The sequence below is a fragment of the Callospermophilus lateralis genome, chromosome 8 (assembly GCF_048772815.1).
Source record: "Callospermophilus lateralis isolate mCalLat2 chromosome 8, mCalLat2.hap1, whole genome shotgun sequence".
In the NCBI taxonomy this organism is placed as follows: Eukaryota; Metazoa; Chordata; class Mammalia; order Rodentia; family Sciuridae; genus Callospermophilus; species Callospermophilus lateralis.
The window spans coordinates 122,160,403-122,175,720 of NC_135312.1; the positions used below are offsets into that span (position 1 = coordinate 122,160,403).

At 36.3% G+C, this 15,318-nt stretch overlaps 1 protein-coding gene across 3 annotated transcripts in view; it reads left to right on the top strand.

Moving 5' to 3' along the window:
• The window catches only part of Inpp4b (inositol polyphosphate-4-phosphatase type II B), a 324,225-nt gene that overhangs the window by 273,034 nt on the left and 35,873 nt on the right, over positions 1-15,318 (top strand). The gene's annotated exons all lie outside the window — the stretch shown is intronic.

Here is a 15,318-nt window from a genome sequence, read left to right on the forward strand (position 1 = left end):
TCCCATGGTTTTTAGCTCATGGCATGAGACAATTTTAAGTATTCCTCTTACTCATTTCAAGCAATAAAAAGAAATGTGGCCATGCCTGCATTCCGACATATGCATGGGGACTGCTTCATTAGTTCATTGGCTCAATATAAAGGGTTTTGAACATTTGATACATAACACTTTGAGGGGCCCATTTTCTTGATGTCTATGTGGCCATGAATATGCACAAAATAAAACTAACTCAATTAAAAAATAAACAAAACTTCCCAAATTGAGACTAGTAGGACATCTTCCCAATGCCTGCGAGGCCTCTGAGTCAGTACCCTTCTTAAAGATCTGGAGTGGTTTTCACATCACTCATCCTAAAGATGGAATGACACTGATGCTTTAAAGCACAGAATTAATATTGTTAGTCAGCCAGCATTTAAAATGCTATGCCCTGAGTCATGTGTCTTGATTCATTTCCACAGTAATTAAATCTAAACTCTGAGCCATAACTCGAAGGCAAAAGTACCTCATTCACAATGTCTATCATCGGGGACACAACGGTAATTTAAAAGTTAAGTGAAATCGTCCCTGCCACAACGACCAGCTCAGAAGCTCTTTAGAAGACATGGGGCAGGCCCGCGCTCCCGGAGAGGAGTGTCCTGTGGCGCTGGACAGGAGGCTTCTTATCTGCATGCTCTCAGCCTCTCCCCTGCCCTCTGACTGCTGTGCCTTGCAGCAGGGACACAGATGCGTGCCTGTGCTCTTCTCTGCCTGTGTGTTTTCCCACTAATGAGAGAGTCCTCAAGTCCTCGAGTTTGCAGCATGGCATGTCTCCTGGCATTTTCATTGTTGTGTGGAGTTCCAGCATAACTTTCTGATAAATGTATAATGATGTTTGAGAGGCCTGACATGAACATCTCAGCCATATAAAACATGCTAGAATTAAAAAAAACTCCTTCAAAAATAATCTCTCAGCACTAACAGGGAAAATTCTATATCCTAGTATTAAATCCTCAGTACAAGGGAAGAATACAAATGTTACCGTGAACGGAACAAAGGTTCTTGGCAGGGAGATGAAGCGCAGGTGATTCGGTAGGCCCGGGACACCATGGCACTAAAGGGATTTGACTAACAAATTATTTGGAGGGAGAAATCGTTTCCTGCTGACTTAAGCTAGAGAGAAGAGAAGGAAAGATCCTTACATTAGAAAGGTTATCCTTCAGTCAGGAAGATAAAGGACATATCTAGCATGCACATAAAACTATAAAATTAAATATTTTGGTATTGTGTACCGCTGTTCAGAATCGACTTTATTTATACAACACATTTGATCATGACATAACATTTTCGGAGGTATGTTTTTGAATTGTTAAGAAAAGGTAAGGTGCTAGAAATTTAATTTAAAATGACAAACACTCTTAACTTCCATATCCCCACTACTCTGGTAATATTTTTTTTTCTTTTTCTTCTTTTTTTTTTTTTTTTTTTGCTAAATTTCAAAGCTGACAAATTGACCTTTCAGTCTTGTATATTTAAGGGTTACCTAGAGTGTGAGAATCTGTGTGTGTGTGTATGTGTGTGTGTATTTCAAGAAAATAGAAAATGTTTGTTAATAACTGTCTACATTTCTCTCTTTGGGTATTCTCACTTAAAATACATACTCATAGGTTAATAATCTCTGGCAACATAAGGTTGTTATGTTGCCAGAGATTATTAACCTATGAGGAAGGTTGTTGTCTGAGACTTGGAGCTAGCTGACCTGAGTTTGAATACAGGCTATTGGCTACTTACTAACCAGTGAAGAACACATCACCACTTAGTGCCTTAGCAACTGAATTGGCCTCTTAGTATCTCAGTTTCCTAATCTGTAAAATAATTGTGATAACATGAACTGCTCTCTGAAAAGTGATGAGAACAATGTTTGACCCAGTAAATTAATATTTATTAATAAAAATAAATATCGAAGTTCATAATGTTAACATTCTCATCATCCAAGGCAATACAATCTGGGTAATTAGAAACTTTGTAGTTTTATACTTGTGAATACATTATGATATAGATTTAACTCCAGTACCATATAATAGAGTGTTCTGGCAACACTTGTAAATAAGGTTTCAAATGCAATGTTTCTTTTACTTGTCTAAGAAAAACAGCTCTTTAAATAGCACTTTAAAATATGCTTGTGTTTGCAAATGCTGTGCAAATTATGGAAGGATTGCATTCATTAAGCCTGGGCAGGTTTTGTATAAATACTTTTTTATGTTAATGTGTGTTATTTTATGCTCATGGAATTTGAGCTCAAGGAGTCACCTTAGATGTTTTGTCTTATAAATAATGAAACTGAGTTCTAGAGTGTTTGGGCAGAGACTACTCAGGCCCAAAATATTTGAGCCAGCACTGGAACACAGGTCTCCTAGTCATAGATCAGGGTTACTTTCTTTGTATCAAATAAAATGAAATAGTATCACTTGAAATAATTTGATAATATATTTAACTACTGCAAACCTGTTAGTTAAAACAGAAGTCACATTTAAAACTTTTACTTATAAAAAAATTCAAGGCTGTGCAAAACCAAAGTGGTCTCCCCTAATCCTAAGACCTCAAAGAGCCAATTCTATAGCTCTAGGATAAAAACTCTATAATTTCGACCTTATCTATTATGTTCTCCATTATATATAGACACTGAGAACTGTATCTGGTCTAGAGCAAAATAAATATAAACAATAATTGAATGAATTAAGAAATGTCTACATAGGAATTTACTCTGCTGCCCTCTGCTTTTCAGAAACATTTTATAGCAACTTTCTCATTTTTTTAAAAAATTATCTTTTTGATTATGTCCTGAGAGTGTGATTTAGTTCTTACTTTGATATTGGAGCCTTGTTTCCCAGGGCCACCCCTCTACAGGGGAGCTTGGTGAATGATTGGTCACAAGCTGTATTCAAACAGCTCAGTGCAGTAATGCTCCTACCCTCTGCTGATATTTCTGCTGGTGAGTTGGAAGTACATTGGATGTTCCAGAGTTCTCAAGCCTGCCTTGCCTTTTATTTGTGCTGAGCCCTGTTAGGTCATCCTGGCCCACCAGGAATATGTGGAAGCTTATCCAGGCCCTATGTGGCTCTTTTCTTTCCACAGTCTCCATATTGACTTTCTGGCTGGTCCATTGGTCTAAGGAGTGGCACTATTAGAACTTTAGTCTCAGGGTAGCTGTGAGGTTGGCTGTTGGCAGTTTGCCTTCAGGAGCACTAATTCTCTGATAATGCATGTGGGTGTCCCCCCCACCCCCACCGTGGCTCTCCACTTGAAACCCAGTTAGGTTCCAAAAACAGTGAAATAGCTGGTTTCCACCATTGTCTGCTAGAAGTCAGAAGTGACCTACTTCCTACAACTAGTTCTCGCCTCTCCACAGTACATCCCGTCACGAATAGGTTAATCCACCTTGAAGTCAGAGCCTTCATGACCCAGTCACTTTCCAGAGCCCCATCTCTGAACACAGCAGATCTTGGGAGACATTGAAAATCTGAACGATAAGGGTGGGCCTTCTTTAAGCCAATTTTAATTTAAATTAGCAACCGATGTTAATTCCTTTGTAACACTGGAAACCTGGCATTTCTATCCTTTCCTTGAGTTTTAAAATGTATGTGTATGGCCAAATGTTTTTCTTGATTAATTACAGCAAAACGTTACAAAGTGGTGGGAAAAAAAAAATAATTGGCAAGGCACTTTTTTTTGATCATTTTATGGTTTTTTATTTTATTTAAAGAATAGTTGAATGCAGTATCAACACTCAGTTTTTAGCTATGACATCTCCTTTGATTGCTAAGAGGCTTCTTTCTGCAATGCTTTTTCAAAAAGAAATTTTAGTACCAACTTTGATACTTATATATGATAAATAGAAAATAAGAATTGGACTTATAAAAACACAATAAGTGTGGCTGGATTAAAAATCATCATGCCTTAGCCGAAATTAATTGTGTTAGGAAATGTAATTGTCACTCTAAAGTAAATTTTTTAAAATGGCATTGCATGGGTGTTTCTTTTAACAGGAGCTCTAGAATTTGCCTTGATACAATGTAACATGCGACATCATATTGCTTAGTTGTCTGTATTTTATTTGTCTAATGCTACATTGCTCTGTCAACTTGTCATTTCCTTATTACTCCTTAAGATGAAGATAATTGATCTGCCATTAGCAAGATGGATCAGGATAAGTTTCAGTACACAGCCTACTTATTACCTTTAAGATACAGGGTTCTAATTATTCTTTTTTAGTAAGTATTTACTTCAAAAGAAAGAGACTAATGACTCATCGGCCTTGTTAAATTCTATTATCTCATTGCATGTCATATTTGCAACATGTTGCACCTGAAATTTATTTGGGGGATAATAATTTATGAAATGCTTTGCTTCATAAGTAAGTGACACTTAACCAATTGATGCCAATAACATTGTGCTTATGATTGCTTATTCCCTTGCAGAGTTTATTTTTTGAATAGTGTAGTTCACATTTGGCTGAAATAAAAACCTTTTTTTTCATTCTTAGCCCTGTTTCCACTTTTAGCTTATTTTTCTTAACTTTTCTTGATTGCACTAGTTTGAGAAGAGTTTTATAAGAGTTCTCTCTTCTTTCAAATATAAAGAGCGTCATAAGCACTGCAGACACAGTAATTGAAGTTTGTAGCTATTTATCAACTGATACAAAGGGATGTATTGGTGGAGAATAGCACAAGGGACAGTTTTCCCACTGTTGCTATTACCTACTCCCTTGAGAATCTCATCGTGCTTGCTTCCTGCTTCAGACCCTATCTGTATGATATAACGAGAATCATTCCAAATGGACTCACCTTCATCCTTGCTAATGATTACGCAAAACCTGACCCCACTTAAGATGCTTTAGCTTAGCTGAAATTAGGGAAAAGAATACATTTCTTTGCAAATCATGTTGGAGCAAGTATCTTTTAATGAGATATTTGCAGATAAATCACCAAAAGAGAAATTATTTTACTGGAGACATCAAAGAATGACCTTTGAAGAACTTTCAGCTTCCTGAACAAAAATATATGTGCTAATTTTAGGGAATCCAAAAATCATTTTTGTGTGACAAAATACATTATCATATTACCTTGTTTTAAAAAGTAGTGGTTTCCAAGTCTCTTTCTTTTGTTAATCTGCATACAGTGTTTGCTTTCTTTTACTGGTGACTTGAGACACTGGACTGCGGAGCCATCAGCCACCAGATCTCCACACACCTTCCCAAGAAAATCACTTCTTTTAATTTTTAAAACCATTAACCAAGGCTCTATCTGTTTTTAAATTAATTTAAATAAGTTGAATCATATATGTGAATTTAATTGAGATAAACAAACAACTTCTGCCACACCAACAAAATTTAAAATTCAAAACCTAAAATCCTTATTTTAACTTTAATTACTCTTCACTGCTTTGAACAAGTTCATCCCAGGCCTCAGTTTCCTGAGGCTCGTAAACAAGTAATAATACACACTCTCCCCACTGTGTGTATTCTATTAAATGAGGTCACTTATTTAAAGTCTCTTTACCCAGTGAATGTCAACATCTCCCAGTCTCTAACCTGCTTCTCATTTCCTATCCCATATTTCTCTATCTTCCTAAAATTAGGGACTTTGCCTGGTCTTCAAGAAAAATCCCCAGCTTTTTTTCCCCCAAAATGGCTTGAACTATTTCCCAGGGCTTATAGGTTAGAAGATTTAGAAATCTTGCTAGAACCCTTCTAATAAAGGATTCTAGAAACAGCTAAGCATGAAATAGGGGTTCGTGCTCATCTGTTTTCAGAGAGAAGCTCCTCAGCACTCGGATCTTCTATAAATATTGTATCAGGAGCCCCACCTTGAGAGGTGAACTTGGTTACTGAGCATTAACCAAATACATCAGTTATTTTCATAGCCAAAAATAAGCATTTTTTTTAAGTATCTACTATGGCAGAGCACCATGCTGTATATAGTTAGCTTTTCATTGCTGCAACGAGATAACTGACACAATTAATGAAAATAGGAAAGGTTTTTATTAGCTCATGGTTTCAGAGGTTCCAGTCCATTGTCAGTTGGTTCCATTTTTTGCTTTGGACCTGGAGCAGTGTAGTATATCATGGAGGAAATATGGTAGAGCAAAGATGTTCACCTCTGCATTGCCAGGAAGCAAAGAGAGAGACCAGAAGGTATCAGGGTCCCAATATTCCTTTGAAGAGCATGCACTCAATGCCTAACTTCCTTTCACTAGGCCCTATTTTCTAAAGGGTCTGCCAACCCCAATAGTGTCCCAGGCTGGCAACAAAACCTTTAACACTCCTCTAACCTGTCTCTAACCTGCAAAGGTTCATGGCCATTTCATAATGCAAATGCATTTGCCATATCTCCAAGAGTTCCCCAAATCTTAGCAGCTCAATTGTTACTCAAAAGTCCAAGGCCAGTCTCCTCTGAGACTTAAAACAAACCCAAACTGTGAACCTCTATAAAAATCAAAAAGAAAATTGCATACTTCCAATATACAATGGCCCTGGATAAGCAGTCCCATTCCAAAAAGGGAGGAACATGGAAATAATAAGAAGGAATTGAAGCAAAGCTAGAATGAAATCTATCAGGTTAAACATTAAGTCCTGTAGCTCTGCATTCAGCATCCAGTATACACAGTGGCATGATATATGCTCCAAAGGGATTGGGCAGCCCACCACTGTAGGATTGTGTGGTTCACATGGCCACACCCCTGTGCTGGCTGTACCCACTGCCTGCGGTTTTCCTCAGCAGAAAATTCATATTCCCAGAATCTAACTACTTTGGATTTCCATTGCAGCTTCAACTTCACTAATTCTAGCTTCGTGCATCACCCAGTCAGTGATGCACTCAGGCCTCTGATGTAGATGAGCCCAATGTCTACACCAGGAACTGAACTATGGTCCACTAGAACCATAGCTATGGCAGCTCTGTTGCCTTGATGGCTAAAAACAGGAAATGAATCCCAGGGAAACATTTATGGGAGCAGGGCATCTCAAAAGAAAGTCTTTGAAAGGAGTTTGCACTTCTACACATAGCTTCTCATATTTGGGGTTCTACTTATTCCTGAGATGCCTTTCAGAAATCTTTCTCATTGTCCTGGTTCAAAGTACTTGCATTCTTTTTAATGTGGTAAACGTTTTTAGCAACTGTACCTTTCTTTCTAAGACTTTTAAACACATTCCTTTCTCCAGTCAAACTGCAAGTATTCTAAACTTTTCTGTTTGTCCTCTTTTCTCCTGTTTCTGGCTAAAAGCAGCCAATAATGGCCAGGTTTCTGCCAAATGCTATGCTGCCTTGAGATTATTCATGTGGTTCAGGCTAAGAATGGTGGTTAATCGTCATCACATTTTTCCAGTATTTTTGTTTACATAAAAGGTATCATAATCTGTGTCATATTGAACAACTTTTCTTTATCTGATGTTTTTGAGATTATGTGTATAGGTAAGATCTAGGATTTCCCATTTAATGACTGTGTAAGATTCCCTCAGATAAATAGATAATAATTTGTACATTCACACACTGAATTTTAGATTGTATCTGATATTTCGCTACTATAAACAGTAATGGAATAGACACCTTCACATATACATCCATGAATACAATTATGAGAATTTCTTCAATATAAACCATTAATAGAATAAGTGGTAATGTATTTATATTTTCAATTTTGCTAGGTGCTGCCAAATTGCTCTTCAAAATAGCTCTACTAGTTTGCAGTTCATAAGCCAAGCTCATGTGCTGCCATTCCAGTAAGAGTTCTGGCCAATCTGATGGGTGGAAGTTCACATTCCTTTTAAATTTATATTTTCCCAGAAATGTGAGAGTGAACATGTGTTTGAACATTGTTTGTCCATTCTAATTTCTAATTCCAGTGTCTCGTTTTTGTTTCCGATATGAGGATTTTGTATATAATTGTAGGTTGAAAAAGAATCGAGCATTTATAAACCTCTGACCTATGGTGTTTAAGTCAAGTCCTAGAAGAAGGTTGCAGAAGTGGCAGTTAAAAATTTTTTTTTTATTTGTTTTGTTTTTAAAATGAAAGCACAGCGGAACAGGACGGGAGTTCCCTTGGGTTTGGATCAAGAAATGCACAGTGTTTTGACAGGAGCCTGTGACAGATGGGAAGATTTTTAGCAGGGAGAGGACAGAGCTCCACTTTAGACCAGGGAAGGAAACTTCCAGCAGAGATACAAATAAAACCCCTGGTCAATTAGGGAGATGATTGATGCCTTTGCAGTTGAAAAGTGAGGTGCATCACGGACTCATTTTGGAAAGGGCTGACTCTCATTAAGAAAGCTAGAGGTGAAGGCAGCCCAGGCCTGAATAATCTATGAAATAGACAGAGCAGATACACCAAGACCTGGAGGGTCATTTTGCCCCCTAGTGGACTGAGACAGGAGAACCAAGGATGTGAGTCTCCATCCCCATTTAACAATGGAATGATTTTTTTTTTTTCCATAAGCACCACCTGAACAATTATGTATTTTAGCCTTGTCCTAAGCAATGATGTCCATGAATTGATACACTAATGTCCTCACGTTACCTTTGTCCTCACGTGAAAATAAAGCCAGACTAATAAATTAATATATCATTAGTTACTTTCTAAGAGTGTTTGCTTTCCATTAGGATGCTTAGTTTGCTCTGATGAACACTGTCACAGAAGTGCTTTATCCCTCCTTCTAAGCTGAATTTTGGTCATAATGCCGGGAGTCTTTGCAGACCAGAGTCTAATTAAAGCTGTGCTTGGAAGCAAGTGTTTACGGAAAAGCAACCAAGCTATGGCAAGTCACCCTGATGAGAAGATCATAGATGACAAAGAAGTTCAGATGCCCAGCATAATACAATTATGCCCAAAAGATAAATTATGCCAAAGCCCTACAGATAAAAAAAAATGTGTCATGCACAATTACACCCCATTCTTTTCCGCTCAGTGAACATATCAGAATTCATGTGAGTGTGAATGACATCATTATGGTGATCAAGAATGTTATTTATAAAGCATGTTATTTGCAAAATTGGTAGTTTATTAGCTGTAACAAATCACATGTGATATTCTCAAGTATCATGGCAATGTTTTGGGGAGATCAATGCACTGAGTATTCATAAAATCTAATCATTAAGTCAGCTCTGCAGAGAGCAGGTGCCTCAGGATGGCATATGAATTAAACACAGGGCAATGGTTAGGAAGGATTTTAGAGTTAAATTGTCCCTGCTTTCTACAAAGTATAAAGAAAATTCTAAAAGCCCTGAGGTTATTTATTTATTTATAAAATGAAAGTATATATATATATATATATATATATATATATATATATATATATATATATATAACTATAATTATTTATGTGACTATAAATACTTGTAGATATGTGTATACAGTAACTGGGTCTCAGAAGTGTGTGATGAAGTCTATCACTGTGGTACACTTTCATCGACATGCTCATCTTGGCATCCAGCATCCTCATAAGGTTGCTGTGAGAGCAAAAAAGAAATCCATTGATGGGCTGGGTGTGTGGCTCACAGTATTTTGCTCACCAAGGATGTGTGAGGCACTAGGTCCAATTCTCAGCACCACATAAATAAATAAATGAAGGTATTGTGTCCATCTAAAACTAAAAAAATAAAAATTAAATGAAAAAGCATCTAATTCAGTACTTGACTCAGTAAGGATTGGCACCCAGTCAGTGCGGCTGTGGCTCTCACTGATGGATGCTGTGTGGAAAGTGTGGGTTTTGCTATCATTGTTTCTTTGTCATCTTGGCTTCCTGTGGAGAAGTTTTTGTTAAACTGTGAATATGTGTGATGTCCTCAGATGTTTTCTTTTAGGAAAGAAACAGTCCTCTCCTCAATCATACCACCGGTTACATTAGTTCTTAAAGACTGGCCTCTGGCCCAGAAGCCATTGTGTCCCTAGGAGCTCATTGGAAAAACTCATTCTCAGGGCCTCCCCCAGACCTGGATACTCCTGAACTTGGATCCAGGGCTCAGTGGTTGAATGAGCTCTCCAGGTAACTCTGACACATACTTAAGTTTGATAACTGCCAGTCTAGTGTTAGGATATTGTTACACTTTAATACCTTGTTGAGATATTATTCATGGACCTTCACTTGAGTACAAAATTTAATTTTCATTCAGTAGTTTTTACTGATACACAGAGTTGTGCAAACATCATCACAATAATTTTAGTAGCTATTCTTCACCCCAGAAAGAAGCCCCATACCATCATCAGTGTCTCCGTGTGTCCTTATTTGTTACTATTCTGGACATTTAATATAAATAGAATCATGCAATCTGTGGTCTTTTTGGAATTACTTCCTTTTTATTTTTTTCTTTTCAGTTATACATGACAGTAGACTCTACTGTCATGATATATTGATATATTGTATAAGCATGGCATATATCATATTCTAGTTAGAATTCAGTCTTGTGGATGTACAAGATGTTGAGAATCAATGTGGCGTATTTATATATATACACAGGAAAATGTTGTCCTAGTCATCCACTGTCTTTCCTATTTCTATCCCCGCTCCCTTCCCTTTACTTTCCTTTGATCTAATCCACTGAACTATTCCCACCAACCACCACCCCACCTTGTTGTGGGTTCCATCTATATATCAGAGAGAACATTCAACCGTTGGTTTTGGGGAATTGGCTTATTTTACTAAGCATTATAGTCTCCAGATCCATCCATCTTCCAACAAATGTCATAAAGTCATTCTTCTTTAAAACTGTATAATATTCCATTGTGTATATATACCACAATTCCTTTATCTGTTCATCTGTTGAAGGGCATCTAGGTTGGTTCCATAGCTAAGCTATTATGAATTGAGCTGTTATAAATGCCAATATGGCTGTGTCACTGTAGAATGCTGATTTTAACTCCTTGGGCTGTATACCTCGGAGTGTGTAACTGGGTCAGATGGTGGTCCCATTCCTAGTTTGTTTTTTTTTTAAATAATCTCCATACTGCTTTCCAGAGTGGTTGCGCTAATTTGCAATCCCACCAACAATATATGAGTGTACTTTTTCCCCATATCCACACCAACATTTATTGTTACTTGTATGCTTGATAATTGCCACTCTGACTAGAGTGAGATGAAATCACAGAGTAGTTTTGATTTTTATTTCTCTAATTGCTAGGGATGTTGAACATTTTTTTCATGTATTTATTGACCATTGGTATTTCTTTTTCTCTAAAGTGCCAATTCAGTTCCTTTGCCCATTTATTGATTGAACTATATGTTTTTTTGGTGTTAAGTTTTTTGAGTTTTTTTATGTACATCCTGGATATCAATGCCCTGTCTGAGATACTGGTGGCAAAGATTTTTTTCCTATTCTGTAGGCTCTCTTCATATTCTTGATTGTTTCCTTTGCTGAGAAGAACCTTTCTAGTTAGGTAATGATTCTTGATTTTACTTCTTGAACTTTAGGAGTCTTGTTGAGGAAGTTGGTTCCTAAGCTAACAGACGTGTTAAGAGTGCTGGATCTACATTTTCCTCTAGTGGGTGCAGGGTCTCTGCTTAATACATAAGTCCTTGATCCACTCTGAGATAAGTTGGTGCAGGGTGAGAGATAGGGGTTAAATTTCATTCTACTACATATAGATTTCTAATTTTCCCAGCACCATTTGTTAAAGAGGTTATCTTTTTCTCTAACATGTTCTGGGTACCTTTGTCAAGTATGAGATAGCTATATTTATGTGGGTTTGTCTCTGTTTCTTCTTTTCTGTTCCATTGATCTTCATGGAACAATACCATGAATTACTTCTTAAACATATTTTCAAGGTTCATTCCTGTGTCAGACATTTTCATTATCTTATGAATTTCCATCTTTCTGGGTATTCTTCACAATCATTTCCATTTCTGTTTCTAAGGCAATCATTGACATTAGGTGTATTTATAATCCTTTGCAGCATGTGGGTTAGGTTGTCTATAATTGTGTGTGTCCATGTGTGCTTTAATTTTGTGGTTTCTCCTTTGTAGACCCTACTAAAAAGCTCAGAGCCAATTTTGTGATCCCCCTCCTTCAAATATATTGATTATTTAATGGGTTCTTTAAATATATATATTACACACACACACACATACACATACACGAGACTTATTCCTAGTTCTATTTTATGGCATTACCCTTGCATTCACTATTTCTTTCTCACTATTCATTCCTGAAATCTTGCTGAATTTGATGTATCCACTTAAACTGCCTTATTTTTTTTTTAGAAAAAGGCAGAGTGTAAATCCTTAAATAACAATAAAATTGCACAATGCATTCACCATATCCTTTGCTCAAGACTCTTTCTAAATCTAGTTTTAGCACTCTTCAATCCAAGTTGAATAATGCAAACATATTTTTCAAACTGTGAAAAAATCTTTGCCTTTTACACCTGAATTTATGTGTTTTAAAAAATGATGTGTCTTCTCAACTATTTGAGAAAATAAGGCCATTATATTTTACATGCTTTAGAATTTACAAATCACCTTGACTGCTCCTTTGCTCTTAAAAACGGAAATACAATAGATATCATCTTTTGTTCAGTTTCAATTCTATAATTTAATTTCATGATAAAAATTCACAGAATTTTTAGAACACAGAATTATATTTGATTTTATGATAGATTTTTTATCTTAAAGAAACACAAACAAAAAAGAAAAGTGCATATTAGAGCTGTCAAGATATAATTTTTGCCTGAAAAAGGGGAGGGAGAGGGACTTCCTCTGTGTAAGAATGAACTGGTTTTCTAGCAGCTCTTCCTGAAATAAAATTCATACATCAAAAACTCCTAACGTCTCTAGTCAATATTAAAACAAGTGAAAACATCTTTCCCAGAAAATAACAAAACCCCTACACCTTGCATAGATACCCTGTGCATTTGATTAAATCTTGCATAATCATAAAGTCCAAACCTGCTTGACCATATGAGAAACTTTGGACTGTCCAAATGCCAACATATTTGGCAAGTCGTAATGTAGTTCCCTCTGCAGTTTGACTACATTCACACAATATTACATGCATATTAGGAAATTTAAAGTTGTTAATAAGTTGTGTGGTTCCTCAATAGAGAACTGATCTCATTTTCTTTTATAAACTTAATGATAAATAAAAGCTATGAAATGTAAGGAGGAAGCAAAGATGATCCAGTTTCTCATAGCTGCCTTACAACAACCTTGTAGGGAGAACTGAGCCTTGAAAGCTGAATTCATATAGTATATGGGACTTAATAAGAAATTAATTCTAAATCATAGGTCTTTGGATGAAGTAAATAATTCTATTTTTAGAAAATGATATATTTTGATATTTATATACTCAGTTATAATGCCCCCTCATACAACCTTAAAGTCCTTTAAGCTTTCAGTTGTAGATGTTATGGTTTCAGGCCATAATGAAAAATGGAAACTCTATATTTCACTTCTATTTGTGGCATGTGCACATTGTGGTTTCTTTCAGTCTGCTTTATATAGTTTTGTGGTAATTTTGTGTTTATTTTGCTACCTTTGCCTACATCACTGGAATATCTAAAGAAGACACACTAATCACCTGAATACTTGTGCTGAGATGGAAGGAGAATAAAAAATATTCCATTTTTTAAAGCCTTAAAAATTTTTGGATGATGACATATTAGGCTAGTGAAGTGTCTATACGTGTGTGTGTGTGTGTGTGTGTGTGTGTGTGATTTTAAAATTTTGAGCTCCATTTGAAAGTAGTTTCCTTTTGAATATTACTATTTCCAACTAAATGTTAAAATGCTCCTTTTTGCCATCTGTTGCTGAACTCTGCTAAGTTTCTACTGAAGTTTGGTAAGTAATCAGAGCAAAATTTATCATCGTCAAGAAAAATATAAAATAAAACTATCTTAGAAGAACCTGAGAGTAGGAGGAAAAGCCACTCTCTAATTCATTTGGGGTTTGATAAGGTGAAAGCCTGTGTGAACTTCCTGCCGCTCTCATGGCTGGGACCTGTGGCCATCAGGGATGGTAGGGATCTTCCACAGAGCCAGGTCTTCTGCCTGAGCAGATAATCTGGGGTAAATATCTCTCCAGTAACTAAAAGAAAATATTGCTAAAGGAGGGTAGTCTGCACTCTTCACAAATGCTGATTTCTCCTCTCTGAAAAATGCCAGTGAATTCTGATGTCCTTGCCATATCTCTGCTAAAAAAACAAAAAACAAAAACAAAAACTGTTGAAGCAGTATTTTTACTTATATAAAAAGAAACCTTTAGCAGCAGCAGCAGCAGCAGCAGCAGCCTCCTCATCTTGTGGGCTTTATGTCCTCATTGGTACCAAGATGCCTAAAGTTGACAATATTTCAACACCCGGAAAAAAACTCTGATGAGGAACCTCAGCAAGTATAGTTAATGTTTATGTCCATTTCTGTCAGAATATGCCCCAGACATCTATAAATGTTTCTTCTTGTTGAATCAGTATTGGAAAGTAGATATCTTTCATTCCATAGCTTCACAATATCTTGCCTTAAGGAATGTATTCATCCAATAGAGTAGCTCTTTTTTAATCTAGATAGTGTTCTTAAATATATAGTCACTCTTCTTGGTTTTTCAATTGAAGACTCTGCACCTTGAACCTAACTGAAAGGCTCAATGCGGCTCCTGATGCAGTGGCAGGAGGATGGTCAAAAGCAGTTGTCCTGGACACCATAGTAGGTCCCCTTCCTGTGTCTGACATGATTCCCTATGAGACGATGTGCTTCTCTGAGTGATAGCAAGAAATCATATGGAATTATGGAATTACTAGACCAAGGTTAGAGCTCTGTGTTGGAGGAAATAGTTTAAAGCTGCTTCAGAAAAAATCTTTTTTTTTTTTCTTTAACAAAATGAATTTGGCAACAAGACTTATAATCCAAATAAAGTAACTGAAATTGAAAAGTGAATTGGAATGAACTCTTTTACATTACTCTCAATTTGCTTTGGAGAATGAAGTTATGGATGTTAAACAATACATATGCATACATATAATTCTATGTTATACATATACCTAATAACATGAATAAAGATTAAAATATAAAAAGTGTTTAAACGCCCCTTTTGATCTTATTTGTAGATTGCACTTTCATTCAAATGACCCAATCATTGTGACTTCTCTAAGATGTATTTAATCTTATACTACCATCTTAGGAACTAAATTTAATTTTGATTTTAAAATTCCCAACATTTGCTTATCTCATTAAAGAAAGATAAATTGAGAAAAGAACAGTAACTTTAAATTGATGCATTAACTTCCCCCATGTATGGCAGACTGATTACTGGCTCGTTAGGCATGGGTTGTTGATAAAGTGTCCTTATTCACACTTTAATTGTTATTC